This window comes from Apodemus sylvaticus, chromosome 5 (genome assembly GCF_947179515.1).
Source record: "Apodemus sylvaticus chromosome 5, mApoSyl1.1, whole genome shotgun sequence".
NCBI classification, from domain to species: Eukaryota; Metazoa; Chordata; class Mammalia; order Rodentia; family Muridae; genus Apodemus; species Apodemus sylvaticus.
In genome coordinates this window covers 146607221-146629891 of record NC_067476.1, presented here as the reverse complement: position 1 = coordinate 146629891, position 22671 = coordinate 146607221, and the positions used below count along the sequence as shown (strand labels likewise).

Below are 22671 nucleotides of genomic sequence, written 5' to 3'. Positions count from 1 at the left end.
ACTGGATTTCTCACAAAGTAAAGACACTTGCTTTCTCAGTTTTCAGAGTGCCATAGAGTTGCAATGTATTTCTGAGGATGTGTAGTTTAATCTCATTATCTTCTGAATAATGCCATGGGGTCCTAGGCATATTAGTATTTTTGAATCCTTCATACTGATCTGTGGTGAAGTTTTAAATTCTCATTTTACAGCACATTTCTGTCTCCTCAGCCTTCATAGGTTTAGGTTTCTGAAAACTCACATAGGAAATTTTTTTTTTAAATGGGGGGTGTTAGGGGCTAGAGAGATGGTTTAGCAGCTAAGAGCCCTTGCCGCTCTTCCAGAGGACCTGGGCTTTATTCTCAGTTCCCATGTAGTAACTCACAATCATGTGTGACTCCATTGTGTGTCCCAGGGTATCTGACACCATTTCTTGGCCTGTGTGGTCACTAGATGTTCATTTGGTACACAGGCTCACATGCATGCAAAACACCCATATACATAAGATATATTAATTAAAAAAAAAGAATTAGAGGGAAATATGGGGATAAGGAGTGCCTTGAAATGAGTAGATCTATAAGCTACGTAACATTTACATTTTCTAAAAATTTTAAATTAGCATTATGTATTAGATACCACTGGGATTTTAAACAAAGGTTATTCTCCTTCCATCTCCCCGGTTGCCCTGGTATCACCCGTTATTTTCATTTTTCATGTACCATGTGCCTCTCCTTTCTTACTGTCTAATATTATCCTCTCTCTCTCCCCTTAGATTTTTTTTAGACTTTGCCTATGTGTATTCTTGTTTGCATATTAGTCATTCAGCTGTTGTTAGATGCTTAGGCTCTTCTGTGTCCTTGCTGCTGTGAACATAGCAGCCGTAAACACGGATGCACGGTCTCTCTGGTCGGTCATGCACTTCTTTGGATGTATATTTAGGAACGGTATAGTTGGGTCACATGATAGTTCTATTTTAAATTGAGGAACCTCTACTCTGATTTCCATACTGACTGTATTAGTTTGAACTCCTACCAGCAGTGAATAAAGATTCCTCTTTCCTCATACCCTCTCCAGCATTTGTCAGATTTTTTGATGATAGCCATCCTGACTGGAATGAGTGGTTAAAAATATGATTTAAAATAAAATGTTAAAGATTTTATCACTGAGACTGAACTATTTTGGTAGGTTTTTATTCATTCTGTCTTCACTTTAAGAAACATGTACACTCAGTGATTTAACTTTCAAACCCAGCATCCTTAGATGCTGCAGTATTCCACACTTCTGTGCTCTAGCATCTTGATGTCCGTTATTACAGGCTGTATGAAACATAAGCCCTTCCTCAACTAAAATTAAAGTCCGGGGTTATCTCTTACTAGATTCAGCCTGCCCAGTTTTGTGTTGTGCTATAAACCCTCCACTCCTTTGTAATCTGTTACCTTTTTTTGCTTCCTTCTGAAACGTTGTCTTTCCTAACATGATAGACAGCCCCTTGTCATAATTGTGTAGCCTCCGATCTCTAGTGTTTTGGGAGTTTCAGAAGGCCATTGACTTCATGGATCCGATGGCTCCCTGAAGTTAGAAAGCCTGCACAGAGTGGCGGCAGTACGGTGTCTGCAGAGAGTGGCGGCAGTACGGTGTCTGCAGAGAGTGGCGGCAGTACGGTGTCTGCACAGAGTGGCAGTACGGTGTCTGCACAGAGTGGCGGCAGTACGGTGTCTGTAGCCATACCATGGAGTCTATCTAAGCTCTGCCACTTACTTCCTGTGTGATCCTCCCTCTGCTTCACTTTCTCATCTGAAGTGGAAGTAATGTCTGTGTCCTATGTTGGGTTTGAAAAGCATGTGAGTTAATTTATGTGAAGAGTTTGGGAGCAGTACCTGGCATTGCAATCGAGTTGTGTATTGGATATTATAAAGATTCAGGGAAATGGTAATCTCTCTAGCTAAAGGTTTAACACTGCTTTTTATTTAAGCTTCCCTATCCCCCTTTTAAGCAGGAATTTCTGGTGATACTCTGCAAGGCTTTTTATGCTGGAATGGGAGGATCTTAGAATTTGTTCTCAAGGTTTATAGGGTAAAGATGACATAATAGATCCATAAACACCTGTATATAGATAATTGTTCTGATACAGTATAACTTGTGGAAAGTATCATAAGACAGGGCTGTGGGAGTTCAAGGGAATAAAAAGGAGAGTCGGGGAAGTTGTCGGGACATTGAGCGGGACTGGTTAGGCGTGCAGGAGTTGGGTATATGGAGACTGGTGGGGAAATGGGAGTGTTAGAGGTACAGACCTGAGTCCTAGGACACTGGACTTCCAGGCTCTGTGACCCAAGACAGTGACCTGCACCAGGTACATATGGTTAGAAATATAAATACAGACGGTATGTTACGAATAGGAAACCCTCCTGAGAAAAGGAGTATGCTAGTGAGCTAAGAGCATGTTTAAAAAATGTCCACGAACCTCATCGCCCTTTCTTATGAGCTTTTCGTGGTCATGCTCTTGGATGTAGCCCAGGCAGAGGGAAGTCTAGTCTCATTTTGCCCACTGTTTTTTTTTTTTTTCTTATATTAATCTCGATATTTCTTTCTATTTCTTGCTTGTCTGCTGCAGAAGGAAGATAAGGATTAGAGGGCCTAGTACTGCCGTAAGTGTGTCCACCACCCACTCGGGAGAGATACACTGAATGTCTGTGTGCCGGCTGTGCAGACCTGGAGTGCAGCAGTAGACAAAGCAGAGCGTCTGCTCCTCCGAGCTTAGGTCCTAGTGAGTATCTGAACACTTAGACCTGTAAAATGGAACATTAATGAGGCAAAATGGACTTATTCAACTGAAAAGCATAATGAATTTCTGAACATTCTTTTAAAATTTTGAAGGGACCCACTGTGACCTTGGGCATCAGCCATGTCCCAGGGCGAGGCAGTGGCAGTGTTTCCCGCACGTTTAGTTCCATTCCTTGCTTTTTCAGCTTGTCTAAGTATTTTCCTTCTCTTGAGACTTGAGAAAAATCTCAATGGTTCCTCTCTATATTCCCCTTTGTATATCCGCCTGGAGAGCAGCCTCGCTCACCAACACTTCTACAGAAATATTTGCCTAGTTGACTATGTTGGGATTTCACATTGAACTGCCTCGATCTTTAATCATAGTGCTACTCATTTATTTAGTGAATAGTTACTGGATTTTTATTTTTATTTTTTATTTATTTTTTTATCTATTACTGAGCCCTCAGGATTTGAAGATAAATACACATGGTCTCTCTGTCCTTATGGGATGTGTAGTATTCTAGAGGAAGCAGAAAGATAATGTTCTGTTCAAGGTTTGGCTAAAATAAGAGTGAGTTAAGGCTTCTCTACAAGGAAGAGACTCTGAAATTGGTTCTTGGAAGTTGAATTGGAGTTGGATAATCAGTTCTTGGGATTAGTGTCTGTGAGTTTGAAGAACCTTTTATTTAGGGAAATCCTGAACTAAAAGTGCATGGTGAGTTGTGGCTAGAACATTGTAGGGGACTTATGCAGGATGTAGGTGGGAGGTAGAGGAAGTTGAGAGGTTGAAAGATCATAGCAAGGAATTTGTCTTAATGCTTGCAGGGAGAATTCAGAGGCGCTAACCAGTGGCAGGTGTTCCATACTTGGTTAAGAACAGGTTAAGGTAGAGGCTGGTTAAGAACAGCGGTGCTCAAACTTGTGCACCTGAGGATCACCTGAAGAGCTTTTAAAACTACAAGTGCTCACTCAGGCTGCATAGACTCAAATCACACTAGGCGGGGAGGGACCCAGCTTTTAGGGGTTTTTTGGTAACCTAGGTAATGCCAGTGAGCACCGGAGTTTGAGAATACTGATTTCAAGTATCCTGCCAATAAAATGATGAATCAGAATTGGCCTAGGCCAGGAACCACATAGAAGGCAGAGCCAACCATTAGTCTTTTATTTTTCTGTGTTCCTGACTTCTCTAACAAAATTGGGGCTCCCATGGGCACAAAGTTTATTTTTCATAGAGATGAGTATGTAGTGTTTTTTTTTCCTCAAATATGTATCTTGATTAAGTTAATTTTTTTGTTGTTCAAATACTCCTATTTGAATAGGTAGAACATTCTTAGTTATTTCTCCCTTTTTTATTGTTAAGTAGGATTGCCTGTGGGGTGAGAGTAGGTGGAAATGAAAGTTCTTGGTTAGTTTTATTGTCTTGTAGCTCTGGTCAAAGTTAAAATGGACCAGTTAACTGTGTGTGGTGGCACAGACTTGTAATTCCAGTGCTTGTAAATTTAAAGTGGAAGGGTCAGAAGGTTAAAGTTTTATCCAACTATAGCCTCAAATGGTTTGGGTTTATATGTCCTACCTCTGTGGTAGCACAGGTATAGGAAAGACTCTGCTTAAGTTACGGCATTTGTGTAAAACCCACAATGTTAATACTCCCTTTAAGATACAGAATCCAGATAAACTATGCAACATGTGGCAAGTATAGTTACCAAACAGTACCTCAGTTCTGCTAAGTTATCTTGTACCTAGGGGTTTGTGAATGTGGTATAGATGTTGACTTGCTTTTACATGTAAACTATTCTCTTTGCCACATAAATTGTAACGTGGGTAGTATTTAAACGAAGCACTTTGGGCCAGGTTTATCTTCTTCATTCTAATGTAGACTTGGAGCATGGAGAGTTAAAAACATGTTTATACTGGAAGGCATTTATATACCTCTTTTTTGTTTTTAAAGATACAAAATATTCAAAATAGTACCTGTCATGGCTATTCTTGGTTGTCAGTTTGACTACATCTGGAATTAACTAAAGGCCAAGAGGCTGGATATATCTGAGAGGAATTTTTTTTTTCTTCTTAATTAAATCATTTGAAGTGGGAAGACCCACTTTTAATCTGGATCTTTTGAGGTGGAAAGATATACCTTAATCTGGGCCACAGCGTCTGTTGGCAGCCTCTATAGAGGGCATGGAAGATGGGAGGGTTTTTCTTAGGTTTTTTGCTTGCTGGTTTTGTTTTGTTTTTGTTTTGGTTTTTTGCCTGCTTGCTCTTGCTCTGGCCTGTAAATCCATTCCTGACATGAGAGCCTGCTTCTTTGGGATTTCGGTGTATACTGAAGACCAGCTGAGAGACATCCAGCCTTGTGAACTGAACAACTACTGGATTCTTGGACCTTCTGTTGGTAGACAGTCATTGTTGGATTAGTTGAACTACATAGACTGTAAGCCATTCTAAACCACCACCACCCCCATCCTACTCCGTGTCCGTGTGTGTGTGTGTGTGTTCCATTCTATCAGTTCTGTTCCTTTAGAGAACCATGACCCAAGACACCCATAGCATGTGTACCTAGTTCACTAGTTCTTTTAACATTGCCCCAGATTTACCTTTTAACTTCCTGCCTTTGTTTTGTTCTACCACATGAGCTACTTGGATATACTGTCATAGTTCACCACTGAAGGTTTTAAGTCTCTCCCAGAATGCTCCTGTAGTGCTGCAACATAAGCATTTATGAAACATGACAGGAACCAAATAGGCAGTCCCTATTGAAACTCCTGCCATGGTGTAATTTTTATGGTGTCTCCTTCTAGCTCCTCCAACCGCCCATTAGGGTCCAGTTAGGTATCCTGCATTGTGTTAAGGTATCAAGTGCTTAACATTCAGTATTAATCTTGTATCCTAAGATTTCAGAAATGGAAATAAAAACTTGTCATGGAAAATGGTCTGGCTTAGCTTTCTTCTCATCCTTTCTTGTTCCTATCCTTCCACACTCCCTGCTGCAGGCCAAGAATTAACGTTAGAAGACGGAGACAAGATTCACAAGTGGAAATGTAGATCTCATACCCACTTGTTTGTTCATGTCTTCCCGAGACAGGGAGAGGCTTTAAGTTATTTTCCAGTTTAGGATTAAAACTATTGAATCACCTGTGTGCTTAGCACAAAAGAGCATCAAGAATTTGGGAAAAGATTTTCATAGCTGACTCTTAAGTCATCATTAGAAATGAGAAGTTCAAAAAAAAAAAAAAGAAAGAAAAGAAATGAAAAATTTTCCACCTTTTTTTCAGATTTATTTTATGTGTATGAGTGTTTTGTTGGTATGTACGTCCATACTTCCATATGTCCATATTTCCATACGTCCGTACTTCCATACGTCCGTACACTGTGTGCATTCCTGGTGCCTGCAGAAGTCAGAAGAGGACATTTGATCCCTGGAACAACACATGCCCTTCCCTGCTAAACCATCTCACTAGCCCAGTTTTCCACTGTTTCTTCAAGACCACTGATCATCATGGCCTGTTTTTGATATATAGAGTATGGAGTTTTACTGTTTATATTTTTAATATCTCTTGTATCCACTTTAAAATATCCCTTTGTATTGTGTATTTTTATACTTGTGAAAGAGACCTTTTCCTCCCTCTTTCAAGTCTCAATGGCTGTAAGTCTGTATTTTACTTCCAGTTTCCTCTCTGATAAAAACTCTAGCAGCTCCATTCTCTTGTTCCTTAAGCACAACCAAGTTCAGCATCTTTCCATGACAACCAGAAGCTGACTAAGAGGATCCTGACCTGTACCTGAAGACCTTACCCTTCCTGGTCACCGTCCCCTAGTCTACCTACACATGTGTGTGTGCACACAGACTCATGGACTTACACATGTATGCACACACAGCAGGCAGTGCCTTACCAACAGTGCCATTTCCATTGTGGGCATTATTCTTTATGAAATAAAATTCTTTTAATGTTTCTGAAAAGTTTTCCCTCTTTATTTTCCTTCCCAAGGTACTTGTTTAGACCATTTTTTTTGGCTTTAGTAACTTTTTTGAAAATTTAATGTCATAGTACACTATATCTCTGTGTGTTTTTTCCTTGATACATATGGATGAGATATTTTCACCCTCCAGGAACTGGTGTTTCCCTCTCTGTTGCCCCAGGGAGAATGTCTGCTTAAACTTAAGCTGGAATCCTATGAATAGCTGCAGAGGGAACCGACCAGAGGGCCTGCTGTATTTTCCGCCACTTAGAAGCTCTTCATGTCGGACCACTGAGGCTAAGGCTTATAACCTTTTGACCACACTTATATCAATAAATACACTGTTATAGACACCATGTTTCTTTTAAAACTTATATTATGGAGGAAAGAGCACATGCCATGGCTAATGTGTGGCGCTTAGAGGGCAGTCTTGTGGTTGCCTGTCTCCTCCATCTCACATGGGTTGTGAACATCAGACTGTGTGGCAAATGTTTGGAATTCTAAGCCATCTCACCACCCAATGCAAAGATTTGTACTGTTTATTTCCCCTATTTGTACGATACATTCTGGGCTATATGTTCTAGCTTTTGAAAGTTTTATTAAAGTATGCATGGTATAAAACTCATTTTCACAATTGTATACAGGTTTTAACTTAAACGCTGATTATGGTCCAATCTTGAGCATGAAAGCCACCAGCAGGGATACTGTCATGGCAGGCATAGCGGCTCTACAAATCGTTTGCCTCTACCGCATGGAAGGGAGGGCAGGACCACTGTGCTCATTGTCAGTGGTCAAAGGTTTCAGCACACACCTTCAGTTTGGATAAACTGGCACTTTCACTTTTAATGTGGTGTGTAGTATGGGAACTCAGGACAAGGGAGAGCTAGAGAGCTTTTGTTTGTGTGTGCATGTGCATGTGGAGGCAAAGAGATCAATGTTGAATGTGTGTTTATGCGTGTATTTCCATGTGCATATGGAGGCCAGAGATCGATGTTGCATGTTTGCCTCAATACCTCTACCTTATTTTTGAGACAGGGTCTCTCATTGACCCTGGCACTCACCGACTCAGCTAGACTAGCTGACCAGGACAGCCTGGGCTCTTCCTGTCTCTGCTCCCCAGTGCTAGGGTTATAGGCATATGCTGCCATGCCCAGGTTTTTACATGGGTATTGGGGATCCAAACTCAGGTCCTTTACTAGATCATCTCCCAGCCCTTTAGAGTTTGTTGCTGCTGTTGTTGTTTGGTTTTTGTTTTTAAAGACCCCTTGTAAAGCTGCTCCAGTTGGCAGGCACTAGTGCTTACAGAAGGGTGACGGGGGCTTTTGTTCTGTGACTTTGGTGCCAGCAGCACATCCTTTCCTTCTGAAAAGAAGCGGGTAGGGGAGAAACGACGGATTGTTTTAGCTCACAGTTTGAGAGGTTGGGAACACACAGGGACACATCCCTTGTGACCTGCTTCCTTTTCACTGTGTCATATCTTCTACTTTTCACCACCTGACAGTAATGCCCCTGGTTTACAAATCTATCAAGGGATTAACCCAGTTGTCCTTCATCAGAGCCTTCATGGAGTCTTGTCATCTCAAGAGACTCCTTATAGACACCAAGAATGTACTGCACCAGTCACCAGTCAAGCTGGTGGTCAAGATTTGCCATCACAGAACGTGTATATTAGGTTGATTTTTGCCATCATTACAACTTTATGTTGTCCTTGATCTGTTGACAAGAGGGAAATGATATAAGAAAAATAATGTTTCATATAAGAGAATGGGAAAAAAGTGACTCCATAGAAGAGATGTTTTATTGGGAGGAAAAAAACCTTCCTCAGAGCATGCCAGGAGAACTCAGTTGTGCAACAAGTCATCCAGTTGCAGAAAGATTGGGGCTAGGTCTGGCCCGAGTGCCAGAAAGGCAGGCATAGATCCAGATAAAACCAAGGCATTCATGCCCTGTCTCAGAGTCGTAAAATAAAGAGCAAACATTTTTCTCCAAGTGCTTGAGGATACCAGCACTAAACATGTTACATTTATTATCTTATTTAGTCCTTGATTAATCTCACTGAGAGTACAGGTTTTGTTTCTACCTCCATTTTCTCAGTGAAGGAGCCCAGGCACTACATACCTTGCTTATGGCCTCAAGGTTACCACAGAAGCAGCTGTCTTACCTTGACTGTTACAGTTGCTCCTGCTTGGCCCTCACTGGTTTTCCTGCATTTTCCCAGAGAGCCATGCATAGATACAACTGGAATTAGGACTTTGTGACTGGATGCTGACTCTAGGGATGGCCTTTTCAGTATTCTCTGAAAATGATTGAGCTACATTCTAGCCAATATGGAATCACTTCTGCCCCATTCTCCCTTTGGGCTTAAATCATAGGTATCCACGTGATCTTGATGCCACCTAGGACACATTTTGTTGCTGGGATTTTGTTTGTTTGTTTTGTCTTTTTTGAGACATCTTCAGTGTTTCCTGACTGGCTTGAATTCACTGTCTTACCTACCACATAATGGGATTAAAGGTGTGTACCTCCATCCTTGGTGTGGCTAGTGCTTGTATTTGTTAAAGTTCCCTATCGCCCCCTAGTGTTCTGGAATGCTTAAGATCATATGTCTCAGTAGTAGTGTAACCAAGAGAGATGCCCTTCCACAAAGTTACAGTAATCAACTTTTAGTCATAAAAATGGTTTTCAGAAGACTTTCTGGAGAAGGTGTGTGTGTGTGTGTGTGTGTCTCACAAGAGGAATTTTCCAGGTTGTCCAAAGGTGATATACCTCATATACAAGTAGAATCTATGAAGCAGTGAGGTGTCTTCAGAGACCTAGAGTAAGTGATTCAATTTTAGATTGAGTAGAATTATAAGAATGCCAGAAATGTCACAATAGGAAGAATTTTTTAAGAAAGCCTTAGTATTTAAGTTTGTCCTTCACCCACACTGGAGCATAGGCAGCCTCAAATATGGCCCTGAAATAACACAGTGGAGAAGCAAAGAATGGATGTTAATGTGGATTGTCACTGGAGCAAAGGATGAGGTTCTGGATGTGCTGTTGTGGAGGACAAGATAAGGCTAAGCTGTGAACACTTTCCCTCCAAAAATGGGGATGTCCTTGATGTTCCATTAATGCTTTAAAAATCCCCTAAGACTTATGTTAGCATTTCTTCTCTCATTCACTGGATTTTATACCAAATACATTCCTCATTGCATCATGCTGCCAGGGATGCTATAACAAAATGCCACAGACTGGATATCTGATTGCTTTGAAGTCTGAGATCAGGGTGTGTGTTGGCAGGGTTGCTTTCTTAGGACGTCTTGACTTGAGTGAGAGCTGTTTCTTGTTTATCTTCTTCTCATGGTCTTTTCCTTGCTCATGTCTGTTGAGCCCCCTCTTTTTATAAGGGCATCCATTAGATTGGATTTGGATGGACCCACTGATCCATTTTAACATAATTATCTTTTAAATACTAACCTTGTCTTGAAATGCACTCACACTCTGAAGTTCTGGGGCCTAGAATTTCAACCTAGGCATTTTGGGGATGATGTATCAGGCCCATACATAATCTGTCAGAATCTGCCATGAGGAGATTTAGGCTGTTGGAGGCTAAAGGAGAGGCAAGAAGATAGCAGTGTTGTGGCCAGTCTGTGTGCACCTGGGCGGCGGTGCTGGTCCCACTCTTAAGCATCATCTCAGAGTTCCTAGTGGCTCAGGATATCCACACAGCTGAGAAGAAAAGCATGAAGGCTGGTGGGTACCTCAGGTGAGGTAATTTCCTTACTTTACTATCGGTCTGTTGAGCCAGCACACCGCACCCCTTTCTTTCACCATTGAAACCCTACCCTTGTGAGCAGTGTACACAGTGTCGCATTCTCCTGATGAAGATATTGGATACACAGAGCTTTTAAAGCAGATCGTCCCAGCCCACATACTCCTCAGGGCAAGAAAAGATTTTCTATAAGATTCTAAGATATTTTGATTGAGTTTTAGCTGCCACAAAGAGAGGTTTAGGAGTAAGGGGGTTTCTGCCACCTCTAAGGCAATACTTTTATAGTAAAAGAAATAAGATTATGCAAAATGTTTTGCATAGTCACTTCTTAAGTTGTTTCCATTGAAGATAAAGGGACTCTGTAACTCCCTGAGTTTTCTGGTAACAGGCGGAAGGCTTAGGTGCCCAAGCGTGAGCAGTCTTCGTCATTTACCCCAGAGGTGCTGGTAGGAAATTCCTTTGGAATTAGAACTTTGTGCAGCTTCGGAGACCCTGCAAGAGCTTAACATGATGTTGGCTCACGCTGGGTACGCATGTTCGGGAAATCGTGGCCCCCGGCGTTCTAGTGCGGCATCCCTCTCAAGCCCAAGCTGTGCCAGATTATCTTAGCTTTCTGGGTTGTTCTGCTTTATTTTCAGGTGTTTTGTTCTATCCTGTGCCTTGCTTTGATTTCATCCTCTTTTTTTCTTGGATGTAGGGGGTGTATATGACTTTTTTCTTGTTTAAAAATCAAATAGAGGGGACTGGAGAGATGGCTCAACGGTTAAGAGCACTGACTGCTCTTCTAGAGGTCTTGGATTCAATTCCCAGCAACCATATGGTGGCTCACAACCATCTGTAATGGGATCCGATGCCCTCTTCTGGTATACTCACATAAAATTAATTAATTAATTTGAAAAAGGAAAAAAACCTAAATAGAGAATCTCACTCAGAAAAGCAGCCTTGTTTGTTTTTAGCATGCAGGTGCTTTGTGTTCTCAAAGCCTTGGATTTAGGTGTCCTGAGTGCAGGGCAGGAGACAGGCTGATGGCTCCCTGGCAGAATGGTCAGAGCCACCTTCTGCTGAGAACCCTTGCTTGGTTTAGCCCCCCCTCCCATTTTAATTAGAAGTTTTTGTGTTTTTGGTTTTTTTTGTTTGTTTTGGTTTTTACAATGATAATGTATAGCTCATATTTTATATTTTCAGGGGAGAAAGGTAGATGAGAGTCCAGACAATGTCATATCAGGAAGTAGGAGTTGATTCAGGGAGTCTTAATCACTACAGTGTAATTTGAGTCTTTCGGTTGCAAGGAACAGGGATTAAACCTGGCTAGCTTTGAAAAGTGGTAGGGGGTGATATAGTAGATCAAATTCTATTCTTAGATTCTTTTGGAGTTGTTTCCTGCATTATACTCTGTTGCTTTATTTTAGGCTTGTATGTTTGATTTACTGTGATGCAGTGCTGCTGTGGTGGATAGGATAAGTCAGGTATGTGGTGTACTCCAGTAGGTTTGTCTTTAAATCAGTACCGCTGTGGTTACCATGAAAAGATAGTAGTTATAGTCCCTTCAGCCTGGTCTCATGGTAAGGCCACAGAGCACGGACTTCATGGCACACAGCTTTCAGTAGCACTAACCTGGCTTAGACGAGTGAACCTACATGAATGCCAAGTTTTTATTTGTATGCAACTGAAATTTTTTGGTCTGATTTTTAGCAGTATTATAGCAATACATGATTAATACCATCCTGGGGTGGGAGCAACTCTAAGGAAGTTAGTAAGATATATTTGATGATTTCTAGCATTTTGACAGTTATAAAGGTTCCTGCAGTTTGGCTCCTCTTTTCTTTTCTTACTCATTGGCTACCACATCCTATTGGTCTTCTCTATATGTTCAACTTGCTTACCCATGCCATACCCAAGGCCTCTCATGGCGTCTCCAGGCTTAAATCAGCTTTAAACTGCTCTCCTTCCTAGTCATAGTATTTCAACGCTTATTCCCTTGCTATATTCTGTTTCAAATGTAAGAGAGTATTTTGCCCAACAAGTACCTTTTTCTCAAGCGATGTCATGTTCTTGCTGGTTAGTGTGTCTAGGCATTGGCTGCTGTGATTGGCCTATTTTGTTTAACTAGATACAGCAAGATATGTATTGGAAGAAGAGAAATGTGTTTATGTTCTGAGTGCCTACAAGTTGTTGCCTCAGTAACAGAGGACATGAACATGCAGACGGCTTATGACAGTCGTTCGTTCTGCATTGTTATGTGCATCGCCTGCCTTAGGTGCTAAGCATTAACACTCGTCAGGTTCCAGTCTCTCTCCTTTTAGCATTGTGTGTGTGTGTGTGTGTGGGGGGGGTTGTACAATCCAGGTTTGTTTCCTACTTTCAAGAGCTCAGCCTAATGGCAAGAGGCCTCAGAATCAGCCTCTTGCATAGGAAAGTCTGAGAGAAGAGACCTCTAGAGAAAGAAAGAAAACGTAACGCATCCTTAACGTTCTGTATTAGTTCCCCAAACAAAGGATTGGGAGAAACAAGTCAGCTTATTGGGACAGTTTATAGAAGAACATGGACAGCTTAACTTAAAATTCATTTATAAAAATTTTAAGGCTGTGACTGGAATTATTTAAGTATGTTTTGGGTATAGTAATAAGTGGTATTTTAAAAACATTTACTGAGTCTTTATCTCTAATAAGTATATATAGTAAGTTGCTAGTAGTTTTATTTTCTGCTTTCTTCTTAAAACTTCTAGTGGTAATGATGGTAACATTGTTCTGTTACAGAAGGCACATGGTCACATTATAATGTGGACTCTGCAGTCATACTGCCTATATTTACATCCTAGTTTAGCTACTGAATTAGTCAGGATTCTCTAAAGGAACAGAAATGAATCAATTTATTAGAATGGTTTATAGGTTGTGGTCCTGACAGAAAGGCCAAGGATCTGGTAGTTGTACCAATTGGACATCTCAGCAGTCCTGGTCTGACATTGGAATCCCTGACATAACATCACTGAAGGAATGCCTCAACAGCAGCAGGATAACAAATTTATGTGCGCACGCGTGTGTCCGTGTGTGTGTGTGTGTGTGTGTGTGTGTGTGTGTGTGTGCGCGCGGCGCGTGTGTCCGTGCATGTCTGTGTGTGTGTGTCCGTGTGTGTGTGCGCACGCGCGTATGTCCGTGCATGTCCATGTGTGTGTCCGTGCGTGTCCGTGTGTGTGTCCGTGTGTGTGTGTGTGTGTGTGTGTGTCTTCTAACTCCTGGGTGCTGGAATCATTGGAATTACAGATATGTGTCACCTTTCCTGGCTTGCTTTGATTGGGGAGAAGTAGGGTGCTTGATCTTCCCTTCCAGTTCTTCTGTTCTTCGGATCTCATTGAGCTCAAAGTAGTTGCTACTTTTTGAGATTATTATATACAGTAAAGTTTACTGCTTTCTGGCATCTTAATTGTTAACAGTAAATGTTAGAAAGGCAAATCTAACCTCAGATTCTTAGAAGCCAAGTTCTTTAAGTAGAAGGGCTTTTAATAAGCGAACACCATCTAAATCTTAGTGTGGATAAATATAGCTACTTGAGTATTAATTAAGGAAGTAACACCTTTGCTTGGAATATTAAAGGCAGAGAGGGAACTGAGCTAATTAATTCTACCTTTCTGGTGGTAATGCTTTTTTCTCTCTTTCCTGGGGTAGAATAATCTATCCTGTTCCCAAAAGATTAAGATCTTAAACAACAGCAGCAACAACAAACAAACAACAGATTCCCTGAGAGAAACTTATCTTCATATGACTTTCTCTACAATCAAATATATTAATGTATAGTTTCTTTTCTGTTACGTTAATATTATAGTCATTCTTTGGGCATCATGTGATTTTAGATTTGGTAGGTTTTCTTTTTTACCTCCATTACTAACCAGATAACGTTCAAATTGCAGCCAGCAGAGAGGAGCCACAAATAGGGGAGTAAAAGATATTCAGGGTACGTGGCAGACAGAAGTCTTCCAAGGTGCGGTATTTTGGATGTATTTTTCTTGCCTAATGAGAGATTCTTTGATGCCTGTATTATTGAACTAATCTGTATTTTGCTAGTGGTTAAGTCATTTGAGCAGTACCCTCTAGTATTACTTAAGTACAGTGGACTACTATTACTTGAGGTTTTGGAAGCAAAATGGGTGATGTATTTGACCTGCAAGTTTGTGGTAGTCACCTAAGGCTCTACCAACACTGACACCCAGGATGAGGTGACACTGACTCGCCTTGCTGAGCAGAGAGCAGGGGCGAGGAGCAGCAAGTGCTTTACGTTTACTTTTTTAGCTACGGTGGTATTTTTACTGTATAAAAGATTCCTTCAACTTGTATGATTATATTTATTTATATTAATCTTGGAGAAATTTGAACAGCAACAGAGATAAACTCCTTAGTTTGTATGTGTAAAACTCCTTAGTATGGTGTGTTTAAAACTAGCTTGTCTTAGTAGTCAGTTTCCTTGAATAACTTACTTCTCTGGATAGAGTTTGTTAAAGTTTGGTTTTGTTGTCCACCTTAGCGGCTGTAATTACTTATTATTATTATTATTATTATTATTATTATTATTATTAGGCACATGCTAGAATTCTCTGTTGGCAAAAGAAACTCACTCAGAGCTTCTCCTGTAGCTGTTAAGGCCATTAGCATCTAACATACATAGGCTTTCTGCAGTTTTGCATGCCTTTTAGTTGCTCGCCAAATTTAGGGTTAGCTTTAGATTTTTGTTCTTTCTTTAATCCTTAAGAATATTTTTAATTTAAGAAAAATGTAAGTGACCAGAAGTAGAATAATACAATAAATTCTCTTGTCATTTATTTTTTACTCATCCTTCTTATAGGACAGGTTCCAACCAGCCTGTCATTTCACCTATCCATAGTTTCGTCAGGTACGGTCTCTATGGAAGACCATACTGTCATTCCCCTATAAAATTAAAATTAACACCTCTCTCCCCTTTGCTCCCCTCCCCTCTCCCTCTCCCTTCCCTCTTCTCCCCTCCCCTCCTGTTCTTCCCTCCCTCTCCCCCCTCTGTCTGTCTGTCTGTCTGTCTCTCTCTTTCTCTCTCTCTCTCTCTCTCTCTCTCTCTCTCTCTCTCTCTCTCTCGCATTGGTGTTTTGCCTGCATGTATCTGTGAGGGTGTGAGATCCTCTGGAACTGGAGTTACAGACAGTTGTAAACTGCTATGTGGGTGCTGGGAACTGAACCTGGGTACTCTAGAACAGCAGTCAGTGCTCTTAACCCTTGAGCCATCCATCTGGCCCTAAAACTAAATTTTTTTCTTCATTTTTTTTCCCAAACATCTTTTTACAGCAAATTCTTTGAGGTTCACAGAAAGCATTTGATTGATTGGCACACCTCTTCAGTCTCTTTATTGATGATAGCCTCCCCGCTTTAGGGGTTTATGTAATTTATTTATTGTGGAGACTGGCTGCTTCTTCCCATTTTGTGACTTTTGCTTGTACATCTTTGTATAATACTGTTTTCCTCTTTCTCACATTACTGGTAAGCATGCTGGCTTAGAAGTAGGATTATCTTATAGTTATTTGTTTTTTTAAGTCTGTACCCTATGGCCTCTGCAACCAGTTTATCTTCATAAAGTTGATGCTCCGTGCTCTGCACACAGCCACTGAGATAGCTCTTAGTAGCAGAAGACCTACAGCTAGTATCTTTATTACTGTTATTTTTAATTCTGCCTGTGTGTTGGGAGTATGTGCACGTGAGTGCAGATGTCCACAGAAGCCAGAGATATTGTATCCCCCAGAGGTGGCGGTGCACGTGGTCGTGAAGAACAGTATATGCTTTTAACCACTGACCCTCTCTCTAGTCCAGCAGCGAGTATATTATTTTTATTTTTAATTTTTTAAAGAATTATTTTATTTATTTACATTCTAGCCATCGTCCCCCCACCCCCACCGTCTCTCAGTTCTTCATCCCATTTCTCTTCTCCCTTGCTTCCAAGAGTGTGCTCCCTCCCTCCCCTAGGGATCCCCCTTCCCTGGGGCCTCAAGTCTCTTGAGGATTAGGCACATCTTCCACTGAGGCCAGACCTGGCAGTCCTCTGCTGTGTATGTGCCAGGGGTCTCGGACCAGCCTGTGTATGCTTCCTGGTTGGTGACTCAGTCTTTGTGAGCTCCCAGGGGTCCGGGTTAGTTGAACCTGCTGGTCTTCCTGTGGGCTTGCCCTCCCCTGCAGCTTCTTCAATTCTCCCCCTAATTCAACTAAAAGGGTCCCCAACTTCAGTCCAGTGATTGGGTATAAGTATCTGTGTCTGTCTCAGACAGCTGCTGGTAGGGCAGCCATGCTAGGCTCCTGTCTATAAGCACATCATAGCATAGTAGAGTCAGGCCTTGACTCCCCACCCCCACCCCCATGAGATGGATCCCAAGTTGGGCCGGTCTCTGGCCTTTCCTTCAGTCTCTTTTCCATTTTTGTCCCTGCAGTTCTTTTAGACAGGAACAATTCTGGGTCAGAAATTTTGTCTGTGGTTGATAACCCGTCCCTCTACTTGAGGCCCTGTCTATCTATTGGAGGTGGATTCTGAGTTCTGAGAGTCTCTCACCTGTCTCACCCCCAGAGGCTGCATATTTCTGTTCATTCTCTTAGCCCTCTGGGCTTCTCTCCTGTCCTCTGCCCCCCCCCCCCCCCCCCCCGCCCCCATACCTGATCATGTTACCCCTTTCCTCTCTTCTACCCAGGTCCCTCTCTCCCTCTGCCTCCTGTGATTATTTTATCCCTCTTCTAAACGGGATTAAGCATCTTCACTTAGGCCTTCCTGCTTGTTAAACTTCTTACTGTATGTGGTTTGTATCCTAGGTTTTCTGTACTTTTTGCCTCATACCCACTTATCAGTGAGTATCTACCATGCATGTTCTTTGGGGTCTGGGTTACCTCACTCAAGATGATATTTTCTAGTTTGCCTGCAAAATTCATGATGTCCTCATTTTCAGTAGCTGATTAGTATTCCATTGTGTAAACGAACCACTTTTCTGTATCCATGCTTCTGCTGAGAGACATTCTGTTTCCAGCTTCTGGAAATAAGGCTGTTATGAACATGATGGAGCATGTGTCCTTGGGTATGGTGGAGCATCTTCTGGTATGTGCCCAGCAGTGGTACAGCTCAGTCTTCAGGTAGAGCTATTTCTAATTTTCTGAGGAACCTCCGGATTGATTTCCAGTGTGGTTGTACCAGTTTGCAATCCCACCAGCAATGGAGGAGTGTTCCTCTTTCTCCACATCTTCACCAGCATGTGCTGTCACTTGAGTTTTTGATCTTAGCCATTCTCACCAGTAAGGTGGAATCTCGGGATCATTTTGATATGCATTTCCCTGATGAATAAGTATGTTGAACATTTCTTTAAGTGCTTCTTGGCCATTTGAGATTCCTCTGCTGAGAATTCTCTGTTTAGCTCTGTACCCCATTATTTAATTGGATTATTTGGGTTTTTGGAGGTTAACTTCTTGAGTTCTTTATATATTTTGGATATTAGCCCTCTGTTGAATGTAGGGTTAGTAAAGAGGTTTTTTCCCCAATTTTTTCCCAAGAGGTTTTTTTCCCAAGGTTGCTGATTTGTTCTATTGACTGTGTCTTTCGTCTTACAGAAGCTTTTCAGTTTCATGAGGTCCCATTTATCAATTGTTGATCTTAGAGCCTGAGCCATTTATGTTCTGTTCAGGAAACTTCCCCCTGTGCCAATGAGTTCGAGGCTCTTTCCCACTTTCCATTCTGTTTGATTCAGGGTATCTGATTTAATGTTGAGGTCTTTGATCCACTTGGATTTGAGCTTTGTACAAAGTGATAAATACGAATCTATTTTCATTCTTCTACATACAGACCACTAGTTAGACCAGCACCATTTATTGACGATGCTTTCTTTTATTCCACTGTATGGTTTGGCTTCTTTGTCAAAGATCAAGTGTCCATAGGTGTGTGGGTTTATTTCTAGGTCTTAATTCTGTTGCATTGATGGACCTGTCTGTCTATACCAATACCATGTGGTCTTTATCACTCTAGCTTTGTAGTACAGTTTGAGATACCGGGGTGGTGATTCCTCCAGAAGATCTTTTATTGTTTTGTTTTGGTTATCCTATATTTTTTTGGTTTTCTATATGAAATTGAGAATTGCACTTTCTATGTCTATGAAGAGTTGTATTGGAATTTTGGTGGGGAATGCATTGAATCTGTAAATTGGTTTTGGTAAAATGGCCATTTTCATTATGTCAATCGTACCAATCCAGGAGCATGGGAAATCTTTCCATCTTCTGAGGTCTTCTTAGAATTCTTTCTTCAGGGATTTGAAGTTCTTATCATACAGGTCTTTCACTTGCTTGGTAAGAGTTAACACAGATATTTTATACTATTTGTGGCTATTGTGAAGGGTGTTGTTTCCCTAATTTCTTTCTCAGCCTGTTTATCATTTGTATAAAGGAAGGCTACTGATTTGTTTCAGTTAATTTTGTATCCCGCCACTTTGCTGAAGTTTTTTTATCAGCTATAGGAGTTCTCTGGTGGAGTTTTTTTGGGTCGCTTATGTATACTATCACATCTGTACGTAGTGATACTTTGACTTCTTCCTTTCCAATCTATATCCCTTTGACCTCCTTTTGTTGTCTAATTGCTCTAGCTAGAACTTCAAGTACTACATTGAATAGACAGGAAGGGAGTGGGCAGCAACCTTGTCTTATTCCTGATTTTAGTGGGATTGCTTCTAGCTTCTCTCCATGTACTTTCTCTCCATTTCATTGAGGATTTTTAAATTTCTTCAGTTTTCTTTTGTTATGTCTCCCTTTTCATTTTTTATTTTTGTTAATTTGGATACTGTCTCTGAGCCCTTTAGTTAGTTAATTTTCTGAGACAGACTCTTTGTATGTAGGTAGCCACAGCAGCCTGAAACTCAACTATGTGGCCAGTGTTGCTTCAGTTTCCTAAGTTCTGGGATTATATGTATGTGCTACGATCTTGAACTGTCTATAGCTAGTATATTAATAGCTACAGATAATAGCACATGCATATGTAGGTATCTGTGTCATGTGCATGGAGGTGAGGACTCTATGGGGGTCTGCTTTTGTCTATCATGTGGGTCCCAAGGATCTACCTTAAATCATCAGGCTTGGTAGAACTCTCCATTACCCACTGAGATATCTTGCTGTCCCTGACTTAGATGTTGTTTGATTTGTTTTTAATCTATGTGTGGTGTTGCTGAAGTAATGTTCTCATATTTTAACAAACTTAAATAATTCATTTCCTTTCTTTTGTCAGATGTGATTCTGTTTTTGCTTTATTGCTATGAAATGTTAATTCAGGTATAAATAGTGAATAATTTGCGTAGGTGTATTCTATTACAAAAAAGTTACTGTCTTTTAAAGCTCTGGTTTGTTTGAATTATTTTTGCTTTGTATTGGTTTGATAAAAGGTTAAGATGTATAGATAAGAAAATTACTAGATTGCCAAATATTCTCAACTGTCATGTTAATCTGTTGATTTGAACAGACGGTAGTTATTGATAGATACACTGACTATAGAAAAAGACAAGGAAGCCTCCTCAGATCTGGTGGTGAAGGAGATTGGCATATCTAGTGTTCCTTACAATGTGTGTGCATGCAAAATTTAATAGGAAAAGCCTTGTGATTTTTGTAGAAATGCTGGGTGGGAATGGGCTTAAAATATATTTCTTAATTGTACTTAGACTGATTTTGGTAATAATTATTTTAATTAATTTTTCTCTTAATAGGGAGAATGTCTTTTAAGTACTTGACATGTTTTGCTAAAGATGTTTTTACTTCTAACAGAAGTGGATTTCCTGAGTCATCCTCCCACTTCTGTGCAGTCTTCCCTTCTTAGTAAATCTCAGTTGGGCAAAAAACGATCTATTTATTTTTCTGTCTTGTCTATTTATCTACCTACCTATCTACTCATCAGTCAATTAATTGATCAGTCAGTGAAAGTTTTCTTACCCAAAGAAAGCACTTAGTTACATAGGGAATGTGTTCTTGTTTCTGTGGAGGATTTATTTATAGATGTGTTTTTTCTATATACATTTTAAGGACTGAGATCACAGAATTCTCCTTTAGAAGAGTGTGGAATCTTCGGAAAAGGAACCTAAGGAAATTTTAAATCTTTACCTCTGAAGTGAGGAAGCAGAGTTGTTTAATGTTTTGCCTTCCTGCAGTGTCTCCCTGTGTTGATTCAGTGTTGTTTGGGCATTTTAGACAGTATAAAGGAAGATATGAGACAGCAAATTGAAAAGAATTGGGAGGTCAGTAAAATTATTTATTTAGCTGGACAACATAGTTGCATATCTGTAATTCTCATATTTGGGAGGCTGAGGCAGGAAGTCAGTCTAGACTACATAATAAGACCCACATCTTAAAAAGACAGAAAATGTTTATGTGTGTCTATTCAAAGTGAAAACTATGAAAAAAATAACTAGCTTTTCTTTATATATGCACCTCCTTGGTTCTCATCACACTTATCCAATGAGACCAACACTCCACTGGCTATGCCTGCCTAAGGGACCATTTTCAAGGCACAGACCTAGCTTGAGAGGCCTTATCTATTGCAGGACAATTTGACATTTCAATGGATCTGATCCCATTATGCAAAAGGTACACATGAGTACAATTCATGTTTAGCTTGTTTTGGGAAATACCTGGATACCCAACATGCCATCCCCTTGAATTCCTGTTACGTTAAATTTAACCTTTTCTCTGATTGCCTGTTCTTGTCTTATGACTTATGCTCTCTAAAGAGCTAGACAGTGTCCAGCCTTGAGAAAACCTAAATGGTTGCTGAAAGATCTTTAGTTTTAGACACACAGTGTTTAGGTTCAGGCCTAAACTATGACATTAATTGAAGTTGGGTTATTTCAGAAAATTAAGCTCTGAACAAAATAGAAGATACCCTTCCCAGAACTATATGGTTCAGATGGAAAAGATATAGTTGTAACCTGTAGTGTAGCAGAGTTCTCTGGGTGTCCTGGAGGAGAGGTAGCCTACAATTACTGGGCAGGCTAGGATGTCATCATATAGAGACAGTACAAAGCTTGGTGCATACTACACATCAGTAAGACCTTGGAAACATCCTTCAGGGTCCGGTTGAGCTGGTAGGTGAAAATGTAAGAGTTGGTATGCCACTGATGCCACAGTGTCAGGAGCAAATAAATGTGGGTATCGTGGTTACAACAAAACAACTCTGGGATATAAGCACACAGAAACAGGGAAGAGACAATTGTATGACACCTGAGTACCTGAGATCCTCTATGTCTGCAGGACCATAGAGAGATAGTTACGACCCCCTTACTCCCCATATATTAAGTTCAAAAGTATTTGTAGTTTTCCCACCACAAATGACTGTGGTTTCATCATGCAAATTGAACAGAGCACACCACCAGATGTCTGCATTATACTCTGCTGGTGACTGTTGACCTGGAGCACGGTAAGCAAAAGCACAGCACTGGAACCAAAAGGAGATGCTCCTTTCTTCCTGCAGTGCCCCTGCGACTCTCTCCAGTGACCACTTAACATCATACTCCACTAAAGGAGAAACATCAGAGTCTGCTTCAGTGCTTCCAGATTAGTACTGAAGGATGCCTGGAGCTGAAAGACAGTGAGGGACAACCAGCACAGATCACAGCCTCACGAGTGCCTACCATCCAATTCCACCTTCACCAACCTACATGACAGTCAGACTAGTGGTTACTTGTGGGGAAAGGGTGACCAGAAGGGATGTGGGTGTTGTTTTCACAGTGGTGTGTTTCCAAAGAGTTTCTGAAGAGCTGCATTCATGTATATTATACTTTAGTAGAAGTTGAAATATGGAACAATTGAATTTAAAAAGTAGAAATGTGGAAACAGGATCCAGTGTAGTATAGATGAAATAAAAATCTAGGCTGTGGGTAGTGGTGGCGCACACCTTTAATCCCAGCACTTGGGAGGCAAAGGCAGGTGGATTTCTGAGTTCGAGGCCAGCCTGCACTACAGAGTGAGTTTCAGGACAGCTAGGGTTATACAGAGAAACCCTGTCTCGAAAAACAAACAAACAAACAAACAAACAAATAAAATCTAGGCTGTCTCAACCTCTTGGATTTGTGGAAGGTGGTGGAGGCAGTGAGACAGACAGGGTCTCTCTCTGAACTTGGAGCACACCAGTGCACCAATTTGGCTAGACTGGCTACCCAAGAAGTTCCAGAAATCCTCCTGTTCCTTAGCCATGGTGATAAGTTTACAAGTATG

At 40.9% G+C, this 22671-nt stretch overlaps 1 protein-coding gene across 50 annotated transcripts in view; it reads left to right on the top strand.

The window, feature by feature from the left end:
* Chd6 (chromodomain helicase DNA binding protein 6) overlaps window positions 1-22671 on the top strand; it is a 172757-nt gene that overhangs the window by 9698 nt on the left and 140388 nt on the right. For all 50 annotated transcript variants that reach the window (XR_007978049.1, XR_007978032.1, XR_007978007.1 and 47 more), the window contains exon 2: window positions 2591-2743. The gene's annotated coding sequence lies outside the window, so the exon portion shown is untranslated. The remainder of the gene's footprint in view (window positions 1-2590; window positions 2744-22671) is intronic.